At 41.6% G+C, this 26,447-nt stretch overlaps 1 protein-coding gene across 5 annotated transcripts in view; it reads right to left on the bottom strand.

Moving 5' to 3' along the window:
• Positions 1-26,447, bottom strand: part of FOXP1 (forkhead box P1) — a 576,958-nt gene that overhangs the window by 469,538 nt on the left and 80,973 nt on the right. For all 5 annotated transcript variants that reach the window (XM_040628561.1, XM_040628562.1, XM_040628558.1 and 2 more), the window contains one exon: positions 19,885-20,014. The gene's annotated coding sequence lies outside the window, so the exon portion shown is untranslated. The remainder of the gene's footprint in view (positions 1-19,884; positions 20,015-26,447) is intronic.

Here is a 26,447-nt window from a genome sequence, read left to right as displayed (position 1 = left end):
CTCCAGTACCCAAAAATGACCCAAAGATGCTATATCCCATCAAAGATCGCCCAGTCCCCTAGTATAAAAGCTTGCAGTATACTAGCCTTTTCCAGAAAGGACTCAGTACTACTGTAGGGCTTTACTTTAAGCCAAAACCATAGCAATGTTTCCATTCTTTTCTCCCCGGGTGAACAACAGGCGAGGCTGATGTTTATAGCAGTCACGCAAGTTAATACGAAAGTGATTGGGGGGGTGGGGGGGAGGTAAAAATCAGACAGGCCACCTTAAAGCCACACTGTCGAAGTCTCAACGTGTTTTGTTCCTGAGCTACTTGGTGAATCACTGATATCATAAATATCGTAAGAACCCAGCATACGCATGCAGCTCTGCAAAGTTGCTGGATGCACAAAATGAAAGAAGCACGTCCTGATGACTCATAGTGGTTCCATCTGACCAGGCCAAGAGAGACTCCACAGCGTGACACCAGGTGACTCCCGAATTTAAGGATTTATCTGAAAGTGTTCTACAACCCTATTAGGACACTTTTCCTTCTTCCTCCAGTTTGCCTAATGGTAGAAGACGCACAAATGTAATTACATTTACATTTTATTATGAAGTCAGTGAGTCACTCAGAGTACATGCTAGAACTTACATTTTATTGTTTTTCATTATGTATTGTGTGCTTCATTGCCTTTAGGGTTGTATTGTTGTCGGGGGAGGAGTTATAAGTACGGAATACTTATTTTGTGGACGACATACTTTTCTTGTCAGGGTGTTTGTTTTTAACACCACAGAACCACCCCAACTCCGGATTACTGGAACTCTGCCATTTACGTGTGGCGTACTATTCTTCACGGGGAAGACGGATTTGGACTTTTGAGATAGGGTATGCAGAACTGCTCACACCCAATACAAAATATATCAAAGTGACTGACCCAAAAAGAAGGGGAGGGGATCAAGGAGGCCCAAGAGAATTCAGCAGAAGTTTGAAAATGTCTTCCCATCTTTTCTTCTATGTGAATTCAAATCAAATGCCTTCCCGTTTTTCTCTATGCATCACTTAAAATTACATTCTTCAACCAGATATTTTGGGTGTTGGTTCCACTGGGTTTAATATATGATGTTTGGACCCAGTGACATAAAAACAGATGCCAAACTTGATGCAGAACTGCTCCATCTTCCACCCACCATTCAGGACTTTGAAACCAGCCCAGAACTCCAACTGGAAGCCCAAGACCAGAGAAGAAAAAAGAAGGACACACAAGTTCACAGTTTTACCCACACCAAGGTATTTTATTAATTTTAACATATAATGTCAATAAGTAAAAAAAAAAGCAGGTAGCTGGACACAGTTTTCCCCCCTGAAAGTGAGAAGAGAAGGGAGAGCACTTGTCTATATATAGTCCCACTTATTCCGACTCCCTAAGCTATGACTAGATCCCTAGCTGCCATTTACAGAGTCCTGCTATCGCATGCAGGCACTGCACCAAAGCACACCCTTGCTGAGTCCTCACGGTGATTCAGTGAGAGGGGTTGTCTTTGCATTCCCATTCCACAGATGGGAAAAGCAAGGCTCAGAGCAGTAAAGGAACCGATGAAAGGCTCAGAGAGTTACTAAGTAAGTGAGTCAAGATTTGAAGCCGGAGCCTGGAACCAGAGCCCATGCTTACGATCACTACACATCCACAGACTGATACTGGTCTCCATTTGAGTGAACAGACCAACCTCTCACACCCGCAGCCTATTTCATTTCACAAGAGTTTTCTGAGGTATGTACTATTATATAATAGAAGAAGATAAAAAGAGGTATAATTGGGTTAAGTAACTTAACCAAGGACAGGCAGCTAATAAGTGTCAGAACCAGGATTTGAAATAAGGTTCTAAACTATGAGCCTTTAAATACTCTCCAAGACGTATTCCCCAAAAGTGTACTTCACCTGACCTTTCAGGGTGGCAGAAGCAACTAGGAGAGAGAAACATAGGTTTCCCACTTGAGATCTTAGTTGAGATGATGACATAGGCCTTTCCTCCCAGATTATCAAAACTGTGTCCCAAAATTGTGAGTAGCAAAACTCTAAGGTAACAAAGGAGCATGGAGAATCACCCAACACTCAAGGCCTCTTTCTATAGTGAAGTGGCAATCACAGATACAACTGATGTGTGACCACCTAACCACCAAATGAAAGAAAGAAAATGTAAATGGTAGTCTACCTTCGGTTCCAACATTTAATGTACTGTCCAGCGGGAAAATAGTAAACCAAATTATGGTTTAAGACCCTGACCCTCAAATGGACAGCCAAGGAGCAGCGTATCTGGAACATGTGGGAGCACTGCTGGCCGTCACAACTGGGGGACACCCAAGAAAGCTAAACACCCTGCTGAAGGCATGGCACATATGAAAAGAACTGCTATGTCTCAAATAGGAACGGCACTCCCTGAAAAATAGTAATCAATAAGCCCCACACGGGTGAGAAACTGGTTTTCCCACAAGTGATTGCAATACTTATTTAAATACCGTATCCAGAAAAGACTAGGAAATGGACTAAAATATTCAATTCTTGTTACAGAACAATGAATTAATTATTTCCCCCTATTGCATAAGTATGATAATCATTTATGATGAAAGTAAAACTCTTTTTTTTTTTTTTAAAGATTTTATTTATTTATTCGACAGAGATAGAGACAGCCAGCGAGAGAGGGAACACAAGCAGGGGGAGTGGGAGAGGAAGAAGCAGGCTCATAGCGGAGGAGCCTGATGTGGGGCTCGATCCCATAACGCCAGGATCACGCCCTGAGCCGAAGGCAGACGCTTAACCGCTGTGCCACCCAGGCGCCCCGAAAGTAAAACTCTTAAATCATATTTAATTGCCCAAAAGAGGTCTAGAATAGAAAAATAGTGGAGGAAAAAAAAAAAAAGAAAAACTGGAGTAGGGGTACCTGGGTAGCTCAGTGGTTAAGCGTCTGACTCTTGGTTTCAGCTCAGGCCATGATCTCATGGATTATGAGATGGAGCCCAGTCGGGCTCTACGCCCCGCGGGAAGTCTGCTTGAAGACTGCCTTCCTCTGCCCCTCCCGCCACTTATAAGCGCATGTGCACACACTCTCTCTCTCTCCCCCTAATACAAATAAATCTTAAAAAACAAAAAAACAAAAAAAAACCACTGGAGTACAAGCAACCCTGAATAAATGTGGCCAAAAGGAGAGTGCGAAACAGTTTCTAAAAAAGATAAATTATGACCATCACCTTGTATTTCTAGACAGATTTTCCACCCTCACTTCCAAATCCAGAGTACTCCAAACTGAAGGCAAGAATTTACAGTCCCCTGCCTACCAAAGTCGTCTTCATCCCAGTTTCCCACTTCTGATAAGCACACTGCCATCCACTGTCAGGCAAGGTCAAAGTTCAAAGTCATTATTTTTTTTTCCCCCTCCTCCATCCCATGCCTCCCCTGCTGTAGGCATTCCCCTCTCCATCCAGTCTTCGCTTCAACTCCTGTACTGTCTGTCTAAACCTGCCTTCTATGCCCACTATCAGCACTCTAACTCAAGCTCTTTCCTCTCCCCTGGAAGCTGTCACCATGCCCTCCTGCCCTGCTAAAGGATAGTCACTTTGCTATCATGTGCAAGCAACGCCCAGCATTTTTAGTAAGCTAAGACTATCAAACGCCCCTATTAAATTCTCAATGGAAGTAGCAGCTGCAATTTTTTTTTAAAGTAATGATTAGTTAGAGACTAAGTTTGGTCTCAAAAATTTCTACCAAAATACACCTTAATGGCAGGGCACCTGGCTGCCTCGGTCGGGAGAGCGTGCAACTTCTGACCTCAGGGTCATGAGTTTGAGCCCTATGATGCGTGTGGAGATTACTTAAAAAACAAAAACAAAAAACAAAAACACCTTAATGGCAATGGAGGAAGGGGGAAGGGAAGGATAGTTCATGTCCACTCATGAGGCAGGAAGAGTCTGGAAGCACTAATCAAAGAGGACCTAAGTAAGCAGGAAAGTCATGGTCAAGATTCAAAATCTTGTGTTGTATGTCAGCCTAAATGTGTCCATTAAAATGTAAAAATGATGCCTTTTCCCACTGAAATCTTCAAAGAAAAGGTGCCTCTTCATGGAGATAAAGTAGAGTAAATTATTTTGTGATTTAATGAGGATCCTGACTTCTCTGATGCATGGACCTAATGGTACGCATGTGACCATTTGAGATTTACAGGTCTACAGGACCAAACCAAAGACAATTTAAAAAAAAAAAAAAAAAAGATTATCTGCTGGCATTTAATAGCAAACTCACAAGTTCATTAACCGACTCTTTAACTGGACACGTCAGTGTGGTATACACAGACTGGAAATGGCTTAATGTGGTTTTCTCATAGATTATAATCCATGAGGGAATATTTACTGCTGGGCTACATTTACAGCAGATGAAATGAATTCATTTAAACAGCATTCTAGCTCTTTTTTTAATAAAATAAATTAGTTAAGCCTTTTTCAACGTCGGCAATGTTTGCTCCCCTTTCTAAGGAAAAGAATTTCTTGAAGATTTCTGACGTTAGAAATATGGAAGTGGTACGTTCCGTAACAATGCTGCCTGAGAGAAATATAAAGTGAGACGCATATGTAATTTTTAATTTTCTAGTAGCCACATTAGAAAGATAAGGAACACATAAAATTAATTGTAGAGATACATTTTATTTAACACAATATATCTAAAATCCTATCACTTCGGTATGTAATCAAGTGTCTTTGAAATCCAGTGTGTACGTGGCACCTTGCCCATCTCAATTCACACTAGCCACAGACACACTTTGTGTGACCAGCAGCCACAGATGGCTAGCACAGGTATTGAAAAGTACAATTCTCGAAGATCATATTGTCATGTCCTGTGAAAGAGAGATCTCCTAAAGAAACTCTAACCTGATTCTATTTTAGAAAATTATCATTATTGTTTGAGTTGACTGTATTTACTCTTAAATGGAAGGCCTTTAACCAGGGACGGACTCTAAATAATTCCTACATAATGTACATGCCTTTCAACCTCCCAAAACTAGAATTACCTCCTTAAATTCTGGACAAAAATAACACTCATTAATCGGGTTTTTTGTTTGTTTTTAATTTAAGGTTCGTGTCCTTCAGTCTGAATCACAGTTGAATAATAAATTATTAGGCCCATGATATTCCCTGGGAACTCTACTGCTTTAAGAATCTGTTTCATTAAGGAATTACTCAGTCTGACGGAAATTTATTGACACTTATCTCATTTTCCCTCCTGTTCTTGGTAGGCGACACCTGTGATTTTCAAAGACAAATGGCTAAAGATGAGGGCCTTTCTATATCACCAGGGCCTCAAGCTTGTGCTGCACCTACAGCTTCCACCAGCTGGTTTCCACGATCTTTCTTCCTGCAGCAATGGGTGCACTGTGAGGTGTGACACAGCGCCCTCCAGAGGATTCCACAGAAACAGCACAAAATGCATCCCTTCTCCACCCCCGCCCCCATATCAACCAACAAGCAAGTACAAAAGTTCAAGGAGCTGGAACTTCTCAATCTAGCCAGATCCTCAAATTCTGAACACTAAATCCCTTATTTCCACAAAATTCTTGTGTTTCCAAATCCATTTCTAATGAGCCCCCCAAAAAATGTAAAACTCATAATCTCCAGCTAAGCAGTTGATCGAAGCACCATAAAATGAAAAGTCGGGAACTCTGTGTAGGCTGCCATGACTTGGCTCATTATTCTCATTTCCTTAATAAAAATATATTTTAAAATAACTCTCCATTTATGTGTTTATAGTACCAAGTAAAACTATAGCATTTTGATTCAAATCATTACATAGGTAACCCCAGCAAAAGCAATTCTGTAAATGTACATCATCACACAACATAAAATTAAAGTCACATTTCTAACCCCCTAATACTATTTCTCCTGTAACATTCAGCCTGGCATTCATAGTGCTGATTTGCATATCAGTGCTACATCCAAGTCAGGTAACCATGACACCTCCAAACTAGACACAAGCAATAAACATGACCAAACTCCTGTCAGATTATTCAAGTGACACTGGGAAAAGAATATTACAAGGTAATTTCTAATATTGAGGATTTGTATCCATACATAAGATACCAACTGAAATAGATCTTCAGAATGAAATTTCCTAAAACGATTAAAGTAAAATGTGAAACCTCACAGTTTATACAAGACAAGAAACATTTGGCTGCAAATGGTTTTATAATTTTGCTAATTAAAAATTATCCCATTTTCACTTTGGATTCATCATGTAACAGAAACAGGAATAACCTTACCATGCCAGAAACACAAGCAAATGATTAAAGTTCTACTCTCAAAAAAATCTTTAAAAGTTGGCAAAACATTTCATTAGGCTACAAATCAAAATCCGTCTGTCCTTGACATCTCTTTAATGTCTTCCAGATTCCACATCTCCTTTTTTTTTTAATCACTCACTGAATCACTCAGAAATCAAAATATGTTAAAATACCACTCATCTTGGACCTCTAGAAAAGTCCTCTGGGATCGTACAACCTTTGGGCCCTTCCACATGCGCAATGGACCCGTAATGCCACCAAATGATTTATGTAAAGTATTCCATAAATTTCACAATGAGAAAAAAAAATATTCCCAGAATCGTGCCTTCATCAATAAATCTGCTACATGAGAAGAATATAAATAAATACTAAAAAGGGGCCACCGTGAACTCTCTCTTCTGAAGTTTGCCAAGTGGAAATGGGTATAACTATGATTAAAAATAAAATCTTTGAGCTTCCAAGGTGTTACCAACAAAATATGCCTACAAAAAGAAGAATGCAAGTGGCAAGGAGGTTGACTGATGAACACGTACTTCTCTGTAAAGCTAATGAAGGCAATGTTTACAGTGCATACTTATTTATTTATGCTTCCCTTCCCTGAGCCCTCCATGTGCCATGGGAGTCAGTGTGCGTTAATGGCACTGAACACCAGAGAACCTTCCAACTGCGAGTTGCAGTCACTGTGTCAGTGGAAACAATGAATCACAGACGTGCAACCTGGGATGAGTTGTGGCAGCACCTTACGTGTGTCACCAATGTGTCATGTGACATGGCTGTTGCCATGGTGAGGATCCATGTTCGGGAAATGTGTTAAGTCTCATAGAAGGCACCCAGCCATCCCCCAACGTACCCATGCTCGTGAATGCATTTTGAAATCTTTCTACTGCCGATAACATTGTGATTGGCTTCCTCGCTGGGAGTCTTGTTGGAAGCAGAGGGGAAGAAAGTCACTTGGGGAAAGCTGAAAGAAAATCAAGTATAGCATCCCCAGTGTCTGGGGGTGGGCGGGGGAGGGCTCCAACACAGCCAGAAGAGCAGTATCCTTAAAAATAATCAGTCAATTCTTTCGATGGGATAAAAGTAGGCTAGCCCCAAAAAGGGATGTCATTTTTATGTTACTTGTATCGTTTCCATGCGTTGAAACAAGGGATAAGACTAAAGACACCAAAAACTCCACAATTTCTGGAGAAGAACAGAAATATCATATGGATTGAAGAGCTACGGATGAATCACCCTTGTCATGTTTACCAAAAAATCCTCCCCTTGGGCTTTTCTTACCAGAGTCTCCCATCTTACCCTAGCACTGCTTTTATCACCTGAAAGCATGAGTAACAACTGTAAGAGACGCTCCACCGTGAGGACTGAAGAATCCACTTATGGACTGAACAGAGGATCTGGCGCATGGGGGTCACATGGGAAGCTGCTACTGCAGGGTCTAGAACCAGGGCTATGACTACCACTTCTCTATAGCCGCCTGGCTTGGCACAAAGAGAAGCCTGTTCCAGCATACGGACTTCAAGGAGAGACCTATGATCCATCACCAACAGTTTATGTGCCCGCTTCCCGAATTTGGAACTTAAGAAGTGGGTTAAGAAAAGTCAAAATGTTTCCTTTCCAAATGATAAAGACAGTTTTGTCAAAAAGAGGGACCGTTAAGTGAATTATATAGAAAGGTAGACACATAGAAAAAATACGCCTCTGTGCTGTGAGAAACAACCAAGATGGTTACGGGACACCTCAAACCCAACAGGAGAAACACCTGAAGGAGCAAGGGACCTGTAGCATGGGGAAGACTGAAGAAGGACCCATGGCAGATCCGAAAATAACTGATGGATTGTCATGTAGGAGAGATAGGTTTTGTAGAATATCCCGGTACCAAGCCAAACAACTAAGTGGCAAGACCATGGGTGGCAGATTTTAGTCCAATTTAAGAAAGAACTTTCTAGCCCTAAGATTTGGTCGGAGATAAAAATGAACTTCCTGAAAGATGTTAAGTTCAGCATCCCAGAGTGACTCAGATGGTCTGGATGTTCATGGGGCAGCACCACAGTCTCGAAGGTTTAGGCACCAGATGCACGGGGACAGCAGTCGGCTTTAGTACTCCTTTGAACACTAGATACCCAGGAGTCTTTGAATATATATAAGATAGATCACGAGGACACAAAGGTACATACACACAGACACATGCAATTCACATCCTGGGACACAGCAGACAGATAATGGCAAATGGGCTGTAATAATCCAAAAGTACATTTTGTATTTAGGGCATAGGTTAGGGCTCATAGCTCCCTATACCATTCGCTGAAAATTTACTACAAGCCAACCCTTTCGTAATGCTTTTTGTGTATTAACTCATTTAATCCTACAATCACCTACGAGTTAAGTACTCCTATCATTCACATTTTAAAGGCAAGGAAACTGAGGTACAGAACCGCGTCGTAACTTACCCAAGATTCTACTGTTAGTAAGCGGCAGAGCCAGGATTCAAACCCAAGTAGTCTGGCCAACATCCTGTGTTCTTAATCACCGCGTTTAGCTGTTTATTACACATTAAAGGTTCCACATCTTGGCTCTGGATCACGGAATACGTTTATTTTTCATTTAATAAAAAAAATAAAATAAAATAACCCTTTGCAAGGATTTTCAACGTAATTCTACCTTTACTTTGTTCTCTCTGCCACTTCCTACATTTTTTTTAATCACAATGGACATTTCTGTGAAAACATACTGGCTTCTTGGGGGTTCATCTTTTCTAGATGTTATTCCCCAGCTGTAGTAACAATACCTTGGTTCACAAATTATGGTGTGCTGAAAATCAGAAACTCTTTTCCCTTCGTATCCCAGCCAATTTTATCATGATATTTGACAGCAAAATATTCCCCTAGATTATTCTCCTGTACCTTTCTTGAAAAACATCCTTTTCATTTCTCTTCCCTGGTCATACATTTTTTTTCCTTACTCAATGCTCTGTTACAACTTGGCCATTTTATTAAAATGCCCCATCCCCTGAATTCACTTTTGCCCGCGTTTACCTCTGCCTTGACTTCCCTCACCTGTTGACATGATAAAAGATTAAAATCTTCAACAGAAAGTAGAGAACTCTAATCGAAGACATCTTCTTTCCAGAATGCTCACACTCATTTTTTTTTTAACCATTCTTGTCCCCCAGAGATTTATAAAGAAAATCAAATGACACACAGTATAATAGGTCTCCTGGTCTCCACTTCCCTCATGACAAAGTCAGGGACACTTAGAAGAAAATTTCCTACTTTAATCATTCAATACCACCTCTCTCAGAGTTTTGCTGTCCCCAAGAACCACTTGTATAATAATTTTTCTATTTTTCTTTAAATGTCCCAATTTTATTAAATGTTGCATTGCAGGAGTATTAGCGGAGACACCAGACCTGATGTGCAAATAATATTTTTCCTACATACTGAACATAGAACACATATTAAAAGTAATAACTCTTGGATTTTCAAAAATGTTCATCTGAATCTCTTGCTAACTCATCTCAAATTCCACCGGTGAGATATAGAACACACTTCAGAAAATGCTGGTATTGAGGAGAGTACAGATCTCACGCCACTTTCAAAGTCTACTTTCTTCCTTGACTTGTCTTCCCTTTCACTTCATCTTTTACCGCTAGCCTCACTTTTACTTCTAGTTTATAGTTCCCTTGTTTGAAATACAGGAAGGGAGAGGGGGACCCCTACTACATTTCCCACTAAATCAATAAATAATCCAATCACACAGAACAGCTTATCTCAAGATGAGATTTAAACAAAAGTGAAGACATTATTATTTCATCAGAAGCTGAAGAGCAGATGATCGAGCTGATACAGCAGAGAACGAGAACAAAGAAGTGAATCCTTGGCATGGCTTCGTGCTCTATCTTCTTTAGTCTAGGGCTCAGCAAACCACAGGCCCCCGGGGGCCAAACTGAACCTGTCACCCATGAGCTAAAATAGTGTTGACATTCTTTCGGGGTTGGGAAAAAATTAAGACTACAACTTCGTGTCAAGGGGAAATTATACAAAATTTACATTTCACTGTCTGTCCATACATTTTATTGGGAACACAGCCGTGCCCATTGGTGTACGGGTCGTCTCTGACAGCCTTCACACTACAGTCACTGTGACAGAGTCTAGCGCCCAAAGGCTGAAATACTGACTGCCCGGCTCAGAAAAAGTTTGCTGATCCCTGGTATGGACAAAGAAGTTCTATGAGCCTTCTGCCATCACACACATACATGAGCATTTTTCTTTTTAGTTATAAAAGCTCCCCACCCCCCCGCCCCACCCCCACAAAAAAAATAAAAATAAATTAAAAAAACAAAAACAAAAAAACAAAAAAACAGGAGTAAGACGGAAAAGCCTAAGGAATGTCCATGTATCCAGCACCAAGATCAGATCAAAAGCTTCTGTTCGGACCTGTGCACTGACTGCAAGAACGGACACCCGCCCGTCGGCACCGTGTGGGGCTGCGTGCTCCACCGCCTCATTTCTCATGCGATTCTGAGGACTATTAACCGTCCTAAGAGTAAACGATCCTGATGCCTTTTTAAAGCTGCAACATTATTAACAATTAAAAGGCTGCCACCACACATACACAATAACTTTCTTGTACTTTAATATGCATATCCATGGTCTGATTATACCAGCGCGGAGAGATTGACAGGAAAAGCTGAGTGTCATGGCTCCAAAGGAGACACTACATTGATCAGTAAATAATACACGTTTTTTGAAACTGTCTAACTGCATATTTACACTTGTCAACTCTCATACACTTTGGTGACAGACTTCTTTTTCAAACACCCATGTAAAAAAATTCTAATACTGATTTTTAAAATGTTTTTAATAATTATAAAAAAACACGTCTAGGATGTATAAGGTTTAAATTATATCCGCCGAAGAGTGCCACCTGGAGCATTAGCTGCAGCATCTTTAACGTTCCCAGTTACATCAGTGTATTTGCAAATGTCTTTAAAAAAGGTTAAAATACGGTTGCAAGTAACCTATTTCCAGTGCTTACAAGATGCCAAGCGCTGTGCGGCCAACAAGGTAGATGCTACCATTGCCCCCTTCTGACAGCTGAGGAAACTGAGCCTTGAGGAGGATACATGACTTGGCCGTGGTCATACTATTCGTGACACTAGGACCTAAGGCTCTCTACTCTCACGTCCGACATCATGCTCCCCATAACCCAGAGCAGGCTGCGGAAACCCGTATTTAACAGATTCCTCAGGCAGCCCTTAGAGATCGCCCTTTGAAAAACATGGCCCCAAGGACTTGGGGGAAGAGGAGAATAAAGTCCAATGAGTCCTCGGTTCAAGGCCCATCGACTGCCCTCCAAACACTGACTACGGAAGAATGAGAGAGAAGACCTGGAACAGATGAATCGTAGCCCCTGGCATGCCACATAGGCTCACCTCCAACAGCTACTGAACGACTATCATTTCTTATAGGTCACGGAATGCTTGTCTTTCAGGTAAAGTCGCTTTATCTATATTGTCCAGAAAATCGCTTCAACTCTTGGCCGATTAGGTTAGCATCTTCTTGCCCTAAGACGACATCAACTAAATTACACCAGCAGCTGAGATCTGGCTAAGGTGGGGTAGAACACAGGGGAGCAGGGATGTGGTCGTACCCAGTGACTGGTTTATCAACCACTAGACTAGATAATGAGCTGGACATACCCCTCACCCCCACCCACATGCAATTTGTTTTATTACAAAAGTGGTCAAATACATAAAGAAGTAGAGAAAATAGTATAATGAGCCCCATAAACCCATCACCCAGATTCCAGAATACCAAGCTTCTGCTCCATTTGCTCTTTCCTGAAGACTTGTAAAGGATATCACAAGTGACAGGCCTTACACCCTTACACCACCCAATACGCAACTCTTAAAAAAATATGGAGGGGCGCCTGGGTAGCTCAGTAGTTAAGCGTCTGCCTTCGGCTCAGGGCGTGATTCTGGGCGTTCTGGGATCGAGCCCCGCATCAGGCTCCTCCGCTGGGAGCCTGCTTCTTCCTCTCCCACTCCCCCTGCTTGTGTTCCCTCTCTCACTGGCTGTCTCTCTCTCTCTGTCAAATAAATAAATATATCTTTAAAAAAAAAATATGGAGAGAAAAACCCCCTCAATAATAACTGAACACACATGTCATAAAAAACCAATTCCAAAGAGCATCCCTGAGACTAGCCTTCTGGCCATCTAGCCTGAACGTCTATCCTGGAAGGGCAGTTGTCCCCGTAGGCCATAGACAAGGGGTCTAAATAACCTGACAAAGTGGCAGCACTTGACCTTTCCAATGCTAGAGCCGTGGGCACAAAATTCCAGCGGCCAAGGGTCTCCCTTCCCGCCCCCATTCTCTGGAGCGGCTGGACTGCTAGTTCTATGTAGTCTGTTCATACCGTATCAAGGGAAAAAACTCATCTGCTCAAATGTGAGGGACCCCATGAGCTGCCACTACCAGGAGCACCTTTACTCGAGAAGAGAACCCAAGGAAGCACACAACACTGAGCCCACCCGCATGATTCTGGGAGATTTCAGACTGAGGAAAAGGCCAGTAGGTAAGGAATATTTTTGAAAAAATTTTTGGAAGAAGTTATTTCCTTTTATATCACCGGTTCTATAAAAATCCTGTTTGTGTATTAAGCTGCAGTTTCAAATGAGTTGGATTCCAATTTCTTCCATAAAGACAACTATAAGCTACAAAATCTTCCCTGCCTAAATGAAATAAAAGGGCCTTAAAGAACCACAGAATCTATTGAAGATGAGGAGGCAGCATGGCCTCGTGGTTAAGACACAAGCTCTGAAACCGGCCCAACTTAAGGTAAACCCTACTTATAAAACTTGCTATGTGACCCCGAGCAGGTGACCAAGCCACTGAGAGCTTCTGTTTTCTCAACAATAAAACCGGGGGCACCTGGATGGCTCAGTCACTTCAGCATCTGACTCTTGATTTTGGCTCAGGTCATGATCTCAGGGTCCTGGGATCGAGCCCCACAGAGGGTTCTGCACTCAGCTCAGAGTCTGCCTGAGATTCTCTCTCCCTCCTCCTCTGCCCCTCCCCTCCAGTCCTGCATTCTCTCTCTCTCTCTCAAATAAATAAAATCTTAAAAAAAAAAAAAAACAGTAAAACCAAAATAATAATATCCAGAACACAGAAACACTGTTAGACTCAAAAGAGATAACTACTGTGATATCCAAACCACTCTAGGAAAACTTAATGCCTCATGAACGGCTGCTACAATTATTTATTACAAACATCACTAAATCTTGTGGGACACAAAGAGGGAAGAAAAAGATTTCATCTCATGAGCCATTCCAATCAACCGGCTAGAGCTGCAGGGAACAGTACGTACAGAAAATCCAAGAGTCACCATCAGAACAGACCACGATGGGTCCCACTGATTTTGCCATCCTTGACCTAAGGCCAACCATATCATTCTATAAACACACGCCAAGAGGTTAACAATTCATGTGTTCACCTGCAATCACTTTCCAGAACTCTGGTTCCATGACCAACACAACACAAATAATCAAACAATACATTGAAATGAGATTAAAATGTAAATTAACTAATGGTGCTTAAATGCACTAATTGCTCATTTTTCTTTAAGAAGGAATTAAAATGATGGCAATTCTCAACAGGGTACCCCACCAGCCTGCGTACAGACTAAGTGGAAATTTCCTTCTCTTAGTCTCTGTGTACTACTTGAACCAAGTTAACAGAAAACAGATTATTTTCAAAAACAACACGCAATGTAACTTAAGTTCCTAGAATTTTACATCACGGAAGATATCATTTGAAATGTAATAGTTGAATGCCTTCCTCCCTGGTACAGCTTGCTTCAGTGTATTGATAAAAACCAAGATTAATATGCAAAAGGAAATTGCAAGGAACTTGCCCTGCACCGGTCAGCACCTGGTACATGTGGCTGCCCCTCCCTTTGAGAAAGAAACTGCACTTGGAGAGTGAGAGTCTGGGTTTCATTCTCGCCCCACCACTTCCTTGCTAGGTTTTAGCCTCAGTTGATGCACAGGTAACAAGAGGGTTAGAATGGTTTCTTTTTTATCTTTTCCAAAGCTACAGAATTGAAAAAAAAAAACAAAAACAAAGAAACACCCTACAAAACTATAATGCTTCACATACATAACACCAAAACCAGATGAAAGGTAGAAAATAAACTACTTCACATCATACAATTATGGCAGACACGTGTTAAAAACCCTACTGTTACACAACCAGATAACTGATAAAATTGTATGTGTGTGAGAGTCTCTCATTAAGAGAACAAACATATACTGTTTAACCACTGGATGCCAGATACTCAGGTAAGTACTGGGTATAAAAAGAGAAACTACGAAGACCAGTCAAGTCACTCGCTTGGCCATCATCGTACTCGTTCTCATGCCAATGGTGAATGTGTAAGCTTGCCTACGGGAACTTAAGTGGGATAATTCTGAGGTCACATCAGCACTCAGCAGAAGAGAGATTGTGATCAATTCGTGATGTCTGTCAAGGACACAGGAATGGGCAGGAGTGGGGAAAATGTAAGATCCAAAGTATGTTAGGAATGTTCGCCACCCTTGATTTAGGCAAACGGGTGTGACGCTTTTGTAAATGTCATGTGAACAAAAGCCTGTCCCATACATTAAAAGTTTACTCGACAGTGAAATCCGTATGTCCAGAAAAATGTGTGTATAATCCCATAAGGGGCTTAGAGGGGAATGGAACATATCTGCAATATAAATGCAGATTACCTTTATTACAAAATTGGATCATATTCTCATTCCTAGACTAATTTCCTATATCATAAAACCTATATTCAATTTTATAAATAGCATACACCAAGAATCATAAATTCAGTTAATGCAGAAATTTAACAGATTTTTTTTTTAATAAAAGTGAGAAAAGGCTGTTTTCGAGCAAGTATCTGAAAGGACCGAAAGGGCTCTTTCTTTGAAGATATGTTTTTCCCTCTGACTCTACCTCCTTAGGGACATAACTAGAGAAGAAATAAATTTCACAGCTAATATATATGAAGTAACATGTTTAACATTATCCAATGAATTTATATCTACCTACACCATATAAATTTATCTCACATAAACTGTCATCTCCAACAGAATTCATTAAAACAATGTTATAGCTTTGGAATTAAATGCAACCTTCTAATTGGAATTTAATCTTACAATAGTAGTGGATTTTCTTTTTTAATTGACAAACGGAATAATTCATTAGTTTGTCTTACGGGTCTATCTGAAGAATTAGAAAGTAAATTTGACCTAGGTGTTGGCAGGCCACTGCTGTGAAGTACACGGGGTTCGGGGGAGCTGGGACTGGAGGTTCCTTCATCATCCTCAGAACTCCTCGTGCTGCTTACGGGCAGGAAAACGATGGACACTCTCACTCTCACCATCCCAAATGACTACATTACTAATATATTCCATTACCGCCACGTAAATGTCATGTTAATTTCTGATCTTCATCAAGCCAGACAATGGTTTCCACCTTGGCCCCTGGCCAATTAGCTGTGTGGAAAATATTCAGCCAATTACATTACTTCTATTAGGTTAGGGACTGGAGAGAAAGGCAAAATAAACGCCTTGAAAATACTTCGGAGATAAAATGTAAGTTGACACTGTCTTCGCAAGCTGGAGTCCAAGTTATACAATCTGATAGGCAGCTGCCAGCACTCATAACTGCTTATTAAATCTAGCCTCTCTTTATGGCGTGAGTGAAGATCTGTATTTTTACCAATATTAGGTTCATTGTGTTATGAAAGAGACCAAAATACTTAAGATCATTCGCTCCAGCTTATAAAACACATTATGTAGTTTATTAAATTGTTAAAATTACTTTTCAAACTCAAAATTTCAGGGACTGGAAGTTTAAGCACAACAAAGTGGCTTTGCCCACTGACAGGCTCCAGCACAAGACAGCTCAGGAGGGGAGCCCATCAGACATCTTTCCTGTCCCAAAACACCTGCTACCTGCCACCTCTTCCTGGAAGCTGCACCACCACCACCACCGCACCCCAAAACCGATGACAAAAAAAAAAAAAAAAAAAAAAAAGAGTACACACTCAAGTTTTATACAAAAGCAAGGAACTCCCAGCCAATATGTAGCCCATTCTCAAGCCTTAAGTGGGAAGAAATATTTCCTATCATTTTCCCTCGTCCAAGTAGGTTAAAAGCTAGGAATTTCATTACGAGAGAGATCAAACAAGTAACTGTGGGCAAAGAAGGAAAAACAATCGGTTTCAAAACAATGTCGCACGGTGCTACATTCTTACACCAGATCCTCCAGCAAAAGACAATTTACTGATAGGGAGCGGGCAATGCCAAGGCACAGACTGAATAACAAGCCAGCAACTCGCCATCTCTACCCCAGTCTTCTCAGGAAAACTCTATGCAAATCCAGACTGTTATTATCACATTTATTAATAACACTGTGGCTAACTGCCTATTAAATATGCAGCAGACTTAGCCGCTCTTCACTCTGGGAGTCTCGTGATGTGCATCAGATAGGTATCCATACCAACTTCAGCTTCACGGCAGGGAAACAGGAGCCAGCTCTGATTCCCTGCTGGCGAATGGTGGCATGAAAGCACCATCCCAAAGAGAGACCTCAAGCGCTCAGCCCGTCTTTCTCTGTTATCTTGCACCTAGAGTAATTTACAATGCAGGCATGGTGATCACCAACATAGATTGAGTACATTACCCATTTTCTGACCTTAAGAATTTGCCATAATGATCTATCTGTGCAAACCTTTTCTCGTATGATTTCACTTGCCTTGAATGTGAGTGCAGCAATTTACTGTTTTGGCTGCCCACCCCCGTGACTATGACCCTGGTCTACCATGAGGGCACTCAGCATGAAACACTGTATCAGAGTTTATTCCAAGCTTAAAGACTTCCAATTATCAGCAGTAACAACTAATTGGCGCTTCTTTTGGTTACCCAATAAACTGTAAAGTTCTAAAAGCCACAGGACTGTGAATACATTTCTGACAATGAAAGGACTAACTAGATATCAGAGACATAATACACGGAAAGCTGGGTTATTGCATCATGGAGGAAGAGAATTAGTCCTTTGAGCAAACCCTGGAGGTGTGCTTTGAGGAAGAAGAGGCTAGAAAATCAGAACACATGCTCCAGCTCATCAGATTTCAGGGACTTCCACTTCCTACTAAAAACATAGCAAAGGGAAGTTTATCACCATCTGATGAATACAAAGCTCTCCCTTAACATAAAAAAACTGGTATTCGACTAGGCCATTTTATCAATTCAAAAGAGAGATTGTTTTCATTATAGTTCTTGAGACTGATTTTTCAAATAGCAGGCCTCACCCATGAAATTAATGAATAAAATGAACCCTGTCTTCAATAAATCCATTCATGTGGTTTTGTTAAACTTCATACATCAATTTTATGATCCTGAGATTGAGTCAGACTTTCTCAATACTGGAGACAGAGATGACAGGTAATCTCAAATCTGAGTTTGTTACTATTTGAATAACTTCAGAATTCCAACCACTTCTATGAATTCTCCTATGTATATGAGACAGGCCCAGGCTTTGTTCTCAACTCGACCTGGATCCACAAAGATACCATGTTTCATAATGCAGGCTATCTGCTCACTGATCTACAGACCATCCACAAAAGTCTATCATAGCTATATAGCACTGGAAGACCCTCAGAGGAACTTCAAAGGTGAGAAATCAAAGGACTTACCAAGACCACCCAAGGAAGAAGATGGAGGATCCTTATCAGCTAAATTCCATGACTCCGTCAACCGTTTCTTTTCACTGTGGACATCCTTGTCTCATATGTCACTATTTACTATTTGCCTTATTTCTTGCCACTTAGAGAAGGAATAATATCAGGAAGATAGAAGACTTTGATTTTCCTCTATCTGAAGCTTCAGCAGAATGCAATAACAAAATAGCCCAAGTGAAAGTGAATTTTAGAACTCATAGGCTCTTTGAAGATCATCTAGTCAATAATAACTGTTTTAATTGCTTCACTGGGCTCCTTTTTTTTTTTTTTTTTTTTAATCTATGAAATGGGAAGGTCAGATTGGTCTCTAACTATAAAATCTTTGGGGCACCTGCATGGCTCAGTTGGTTAAGCATCCAACTCTTGATCTCAGCTCAGGTCTTGATCTCATGGTTCTGAGTTGCCCCACACTGGAGCCCAGTGTGGAGCCTACTTTAAAAAATAAATAAATAAAATAAAATCTTTTCAAATCCATCCCAATACCTAAACACGTAACAATGTCTTCAGAAGACACTTATCAAAGAAGTTTTACTCAACTGCATGGGCTGGATGTCTCAACCTCTATAACTGAGATAAACTAGGAAAAAGATCACTAAGGACAAAAGAAGTAGGCTCCAGTTCCAACCAGGCCAAGGACTTAGACATCTCAATTAGACTCTATGGGCTTCCGCTGCTCCATCCATTAAATGAGGGCATTTAAACTGACAGCTTCTAGGGCCTTGTCAGCACTGACAAATAGGATACTCTACCCTACCTGCTTTCTTTTAAATACAGGAAATCACAACAGAGACTAACCTGTCCCATGTCAGGTAATTATTAGGCCTCCCAATACCAATATAATGCTCTTTCTCCTTCCCTACCCTTCTCTCCATTAAAAAGAATCTGTTTCAAATACAATTATACTAAGACAAACAAGATGGGGTTTATGCCAATGGTTCTCTTATCATTGTCGCTAAATACAAAATCTGAAACGAAACGGCTCCCCATAAAGGTGACCTCACCCTAGACAAAGCTACCACTGAATGATGTCAGACTTTTGATCCAGAACACCTGGCCTCAACCAATTATTTTCTCTGACAAAGGTAAGTCACAATTGCTCATTTGTTACTGTACGAGAGTGGCTGATTGCTGAGGAACATGGCAGATGCCATCAAATACAGAACACGCATATAAGAAAAGGGTCATCATGCTCCTTCTGACCTCCCCTAACAATTATAATGAATAACGTGGTGAGGTGAACAATGATTGAGTAAAATGCTTGTAAGTCTTTCTGAAAAATCTTTGAGAATCCACAGTAGTTTCCTCAAGAGCCCTCATCCTGTGGAAAGCTGGGGATGAGACCTACCTCGTGAACAAATCAGAGCTCAGTGCCCTCTGAAACTCAAGATGAGATCATTATACTTTTAGTCCATGCTGGTTTATTGTTTGCTGAGTGATTACGGGGACCAAAAAAGCAATTATTCTTTCAGTTATGCACGTGGCTCATAACTTAGATAGCCCACCCTTCACTGTATGAATTAAAAAAACCACGCAAACAAAAAAACGTTCTCCTTTGTGTGCTATGGTGCCTTTTATAAATCCTCAGGTCATTGCAAGAGTTATTTGAGAGGGTTACAGCAGAAAACAATAGCAGAGTTGCTTTCTTCTTTCAAGATGAGAATCTCACCCTCAGTGTGCAATTGTTCTGATGATCTTGGGACTTCTATCGGTTTCCTGCACTGTGTGTGACCCCTGCAGCCACGTTTTTGTCTTGTGAATTTTCAGACAAATACTCATAAACATTCACTTACCCTTCTGGCCAGCAATCATCACATCCACCCGTTCATGGTTGACAGCAAATCAGAGAAGGGGTCGAAGCCCTCACCATCGCCCAAATGTTTCTTTTGGAAACTGGAATTGTCAGCAAAAGGTCCTGGGACACTGCAATACAAAAATATTTTTTACACATAACTAAGATGTAGCTTCTAAAACCACCACTTCCTTAAACTTGAAAACAGCAAGGCAGACATCGAATCTAGAGGTAGGGGAAAACACCTTTACAATGAGGGTATGTCAATATATCAAATGTGATCCTGTAAAACATGAACCGGAAATACGGTTTTGAAAGATACGTTTACCGATGACTTCAACACATGCACCAAAGTTTGTTGTTTATTGCAGATTTTGTGCAAAGTATTTTACTTATTTTGGCATTAAAAAAATATCAGGCTCCATTACAGAGGGCTCAGGTCACGAGAAGGTGTTTTAACTCAAATATTAGATGGATAAGGATACCATTTCCTATTAAGCAATTATCTTTTCCAGAGAATGAAAAACATGAAAATTTAAATAATACTAATTTAAAATTATCTTTAAACAATAACGAACCTCATTTCTCCTCCAAAATAATTCTAAAAATGTCTACGAGTTACTTAAGGAGCAAGACTCAGGGACTTATGTCCATCAAGAGGGACCATACTGTGTAATGTGCAGGTGTCAGAGTGGAGAAGCTTGAATTCTGGACCTGATACTGTCACCAGCGGTGTGGACCCAGGAAAGCTGTATAATATCTCAGGATTCTGGCTACTTCATGAACGAGGTCAGGGCAGTAACTGATGTTCCCTAAGTCCCTTCCACCGCTTTGCTTTGTTGCGTTTTTTCGATAAAGTATACTTATTCCAAATGAGCTCAACTATCAACTTCTCCTTTAAGATTCCTGATTAAAAAGATTTTTATCACGTACCATTCTTACGTCGATCTGCCATCCACACTGAAGGTGTGCTACAGGCAGAGGGTTTTGCACATGCATAGAAGAATTCTCACCCTGGCACTAGTGCCCAACCTTGGTGAGCCACACCCCTCGGTGGCTGACAGCATCCCCTGGGTGCCCATGGAAAGCTTCCATTTCTCTCCACAGAGGACAGCTCCAACTGTTATGGCCATCTGCCCAAATGTATCGCACGTGAGTGTTTCTCAAACTTGTGTCCGTATAAGCACAACTTGGAGTCACACAGAAAAAGGAAATGGGCTGAGGTTGTTGCCCAACTTTAGGATCAAAACCAAACTTCTCTCTGTGGCCTACAAGGCCCTGGAAAGCGGTCACTTTCTACTTCTCTGCCACCTCCAGCCACCAACCCAATCCCCAGCTACAACGCAGAGACAGCGGTCTTCCTTCCACTTTGAGCATGCTGTGTTTTTCTGTCTCAGGGCTGGAGCGCGTGCCTTTTCCCACTACCTGGAGTGCCCTGAGCCTACTCCTTACACAAATGGCTCTTTCTCATCACTGGGTCTTAGGGGCAAAGGCCACTTCAAGAAGGCTGTCCTGCCTACCCACTTAGGCTAGATCCCCAGTGACTCTCAGTGATATCATCCTATTTGCTTTCTCCAGAGCTTTTGTTGTAATCTATAAACTTTTTTTCTCGTTTATTCACTGGTCTTCCCCACTTGAATCTAAGCTCCGGAAGATAAGGGAACTTCTCTGTTTGATTTATCACTATACTCCAGAACTTCAGAAAAATGCCTGGCTCATAGCAGGCACTCTAGACAGATTTACTGGATCAACAAATGATTCAACAATCAAAAGAATTCGCTCTTCAGCATCCTACAAAAATATAATTGCTAGTGACTGAAAACCCACTATGTGCTAGATATTGTTTAAAGTATTTTACAACAGTTATTTCATTTACTTCTATTCTTACGACAAAGTTCCTGGTAGACACTGTTATAACCTTAATAAGCAAATAAGAAAACGGAAGCAGAGTCTTAGGAACTTGCCCAAGATCACACAGTGGCAGGGCCCTTGACTCTACAAAGTGGGCGCTCATTAACTCTGTATTTTTCCAGTCAATACAGTAACACAAACATTTTGAGTGCCTACCTTGTACTAGACACCCTTCTGACTCAAGCTCGCTGCAAGGTCTTGCAAAGGATACTCAGCCTTTCTGACCGTGAGCTTCCTGCTTCACACAGGGAAAGTTAAGGCGTCCCACAATGACCAGGCAGACGATGCAGGTGAGCAAACCAGGCCAGGTGTAGTAAGGAACAGGGAGCAAGGCGCAAGGTCGCAGACTAAAGACCAGCAGTCTCTCAGCTAAAGAGGGCAGCCAGTGCCCTCCACAAGCCAATCATTGCCAGAGGGGAACACAAGCCCAGGGTTTCGAGAGCTTTCAATTGTATGAATGAAGGCAGTAATCTAGGTGACTATTTTGTGAAATTTCGTAATTTTTCAAAGATATCAGCTAATCTTTAACAGCACCCATGAGAAGGAAGGAAGGAAGGAAGGAAGGAAGGAAGGAAGGAAGGAAGGAAGGAAGGGGGGATGAAAAGAATGAGAAAGATAAAAGAAAAGAAAAGAGAAGAGAAGAGAAGAAAAGAAAAGAAAAGAAAAGAAAAGAAAAGAAAAGAAAAGAAAAGAAAAGAAAAGAAAAGAAAAGAAGAAAAGAAAAGAAAAGAACAAACCTGCAAACCCTACGCCAGACGACTACTGAAGTCTGGGATTCTAGAGGGATTCAGACGCACAGAGAAGTTGTACAACCGACCATAGAAAAACAGAGTAGGCATCTGAATGGATAAGGGCTTTCTAGAGGAATTATCCAGAGCAAGTTTTAGAAGGAACTGGAAGGTGTGGTGGAAAAGGCATTTCACAAAAGCAGAACGTTGTATTCAGAGGCCTGGAAGTGGGAGGAGAAGGCAAGTCACCCCCAGAAGCAGCAGTGAGGAGGGAGGGCTGAGGGAGAGTTCAGGTAGCTGTTCCTTTCATTCATGCCTGCAGTAGCTGCAGGTTTCCAGCTAAGACACAGGCTGGGCAAACAACGCTCTAAGGGGATGATCATTAATGCTGACTTGCTTGATTTCCTAAAAGCATGAAAGTTAGTAGGCATATATGAGAATAAAAAACCATGGGGCTGCTGGGTGGCTCAGTCGGTTGGGCATCCGACTCTTGATAAAACTACATACTGTAGTTTTTATATGTATTTGGAGTATATATCCTATAAAATACATAATATATAAATACACATATGCTATAATTCATACATATATGTAATACATATATATACACATTTATATACTATAAAATATGAGCTCTGTAAGTCTAACCAAAATACTATGTAAATATACACTGTAGTTTTATATACTATGTATACAGTATACTCTACACACTCGTACACACTATAGTCCATACATATATGATACAAGCTCTATAACTCTAACCAAACTCTGAACTCCAGAAATTAAAAAAATACAGCCACTAAAATAAAAAAAATTTAAAAATTAAAAAAAAAAAAAAAAAAAAAACAGAAGAGAAGACAGATATCCAGATAAATTACCCAGAAAACCACCCAGAGGCAAAAACGGTCTACCTAGAACTGTATACCCAGAAAAAAAAAAAAAAAATCTTTCAAAAATGAGGATGAAATAAAGATCTTTTCAGACAAACATAAGTTCATCACCTCTCTACAGGGACATTCAGCAAGATGTATTTCGAGCCAAAAGTAAATGATTTTCTCTGACTTAAGAAGCAAGGGGGAGTCAAAATACTGAACTCACGAGTCAATGAAAAGTAAATGCACCAAAATGACGTGCATGTCTCAAAAATAAAAATAACATTTCTTACATAAAACTAAACTTGAAAATCTGGCAACACATCACATGCCCCCTAGCTCAGCTCACTTACTTACACGGGGGCACTCTCGATCGCCAGGGCCTTGCTTGGCAAGCCTGACTGTGCCACCGGGGCACCGGCTTGAACGGCACAGTCCCGCCCCACGTCCAGTCCAGAGAGTCAGGGCCCAGGAATCTGCATTTCAGCCAGATACCCCAGGTCATCCGGATGAAGCTGGGTCCTTGCCAAGCTCTCCACCTCCTTAGGGCCAAGAATTCAGGGAGCCAGGGCTCAGCTCCAGGAGGTCAAAGCTGACACACAGCAGGACTCTGTTGTCTTCCCCTTCACTGCAGCCCCAGAGGAGCACCTTGGCCCCGGGGATCAGTAGCAATCCTGCCTCAATCCTACTAATCAGGAGCTGTAATAAATTAAAAGCCCATTAAATTATTTTAGAGAAAAGCCTAGAAGTGCTGAAACATTAATTGTGCCATATTCAATCTGTTTTCTTAGAGATTGAGAAAACCAGATTACCATCCTGGGGGTCATTAGAAAGAATGAAGCTGGCTCCCTTTCCATTTACATATTTAAAAATGCACATATGCTTGCAATCGCTGTGACCCACACTTCCCAGGTCCCCTGGCCACTCCACAGTCTAACCGCGAAGAAAGCAGCCCGGGATGCCACAGGGTCCTGCCTCGTTTTGTTTTTTTCTTCAAATAGAGGAACCAAAGCCAGGGCCTGTGGTTGCAAAACAGCTCCAGGAAAACAGGTAGAGACAGCCGCAAAACAACCGTGATGTTTACTTGTTTTGTTCTCCCCTGTTTATTTTTCCCTGAAGCAATCCTTGCTCGGTACAAAAGTCTGCAGGGAGCTGGAGAGAGCAGCTGTGGTTCCCTGAGGCCAAGACCTAGCAATCAAGTTGTTTACCAAACACTGCCAGGCACCGGGAAAACAACAAGCTCGCAGGCTGCATTTGCATCTGCTTTTCAAAAACAACCTCCAAAAGTCTAGGGCCTGGCCTGGTACTTCCTTGTATGGCTGAGGGCAACTTGGAAATTAAAGGCATGAACTGCATTAGGTATTAGCACCCGTGGCCTAACTGTACTGCCTTATTCCATTTCTCTGAAATCCTAAGAAACATCCTAAAAAAGGAGGACTGGAAGTCTGGGGAGTGCAAAGAAGTGGGTTGATACAGACAATAGGCTCCTGCCTGGCATTTCCAAGCAAGCTCACACTGGCCATCTCAGTGAACAGTCGTAGTTTACCGGCCATCTAGCACCACCAGACATCCAGCAGTCGTTCCCCTTCTTGAACAACAACTGGAATCCCCAGCAGGGCTAATAAAACACAGAGGGCTGGGTCCTTTCACAGGAGTGCCTAATTCAGCAGGCCCACGGTAGGGCCTGAGAATTTCTAGAAAGCTCCCAAGTGAAGCTGGTGCTGTTGGTGTCGGCACCACACTTTGAGCAGCCCTGCTCCAAAGTCCGATGCCTCCTGGCCAGCCTGAAGACCTGAGGACTGATTTGCCACCCTGACCTCTCCCATGGGTTATCTGAGTGAATATGGCGGTGTCGAGCCCAAAGATGTTCACAGAACAAAATGCAGTGCATGGTTTTCCATGGGCTTCTCCAGATCCTTTGCCCAACATCCCCCCACCCTGCTGAGTGCCCTGTGTGGATGACATCAACAGGTACTCTTGCCTTCTGGCTTCCAGCTGATTACCACCAATGCAGGTCTCATCTTCGGAGGACGGAGAAGATGGGGAATTTACAGCCAGGCTTCCTTCCCTCCAGGGAAATGCAGGTTGACTGAGTCCCTCTATGAAAGGTCACAGCTCCTGCCAGGCAGCCCTTTCCATAAAGATATAATCTCCATGTTCCAGTAACCACTACCTGCCCTTCCCTAGCCCTTCCAGGCCCAGAAGAGGTAAAAGCCACTTTTTTCCCACAAGGACCCTGACACAAAACTCAAATTCAACACTGGACCCCCCCTGGCTTTAGAAAGCTAAATCTGGAATTTTAAATAGCCACGTAACATAAACATGCACGTATATAAATATAGACACATGGACACAAAAATATATGTACCTATGAATGTACACACATACACAAATGTACATATGAATGTACACGCCCATAATTGTATGTATTTATAAACTTTTTAATGCAGTTCTATCAGATGGGTCAGAAGACCCGGGGACCCCAAGGCCAAGGCCAACTTGGGAGGTTCACACGGATGTTCCTTCAGGTCTCATGTGCTACAGGAAGAGCGGGCCCACTTTGTCTCATCAGTTACACAACCTGATCGGAAGGAGAGCATTTGTGAGAGCTTCAATCCTTCTCTAATTTATTAACTTAGTTTCTTTTGTTGCAAATGGCACCAAAATAGAAAGAGAACAGAAGTGGGTGGAGCAAGCTCCATCATCAACTCCCATGAATAACTTTCTGACAATGCTGAACCCAGTTCAAAAAGCACACCGGCTGGGAAAAAAAAAAAAAAAAGGTGTGTGTTGTCAGCTCACAAATAAAATGCCAATCTGCCTCAATTAATAAGGCTCAGATAAGAACAAATAATACTTCTGTTTTTAAAATCATAATCACCTCAAATGTACCCTAAAGAAGCTTCTGTCACAAGAGCTAAGTTCTAAAGTTCTAGCAAAAATGGTCAACCAGATTTAACCAAATGGGTCAACTATCCCAGCATTCTTGGCTTCAGCGAGCCCCCCTGACTTCACTTTAATTAAATTCTCTGGAGCTAACTACTATTCTCTTG

The sequence above is a fragment of the Ursus maritimus genome, unplaced genomic scaffold (assembly GCF_017311325.1).
Source record: "Ursus maritimus isolate PB19 unplaced genomic scaffold, ASM1731132v1 scaffold_14, whole genome shotgun sequence".
Lineage (NCBI taxonomy): Eukaryota > Metazoa > Chordata > Mammalia > Carnivora > Ursidae > Ursus > Ursus maritimus.
This window is presented reverse-complemented; position numbering and strand designations above follow the sequence as displayed.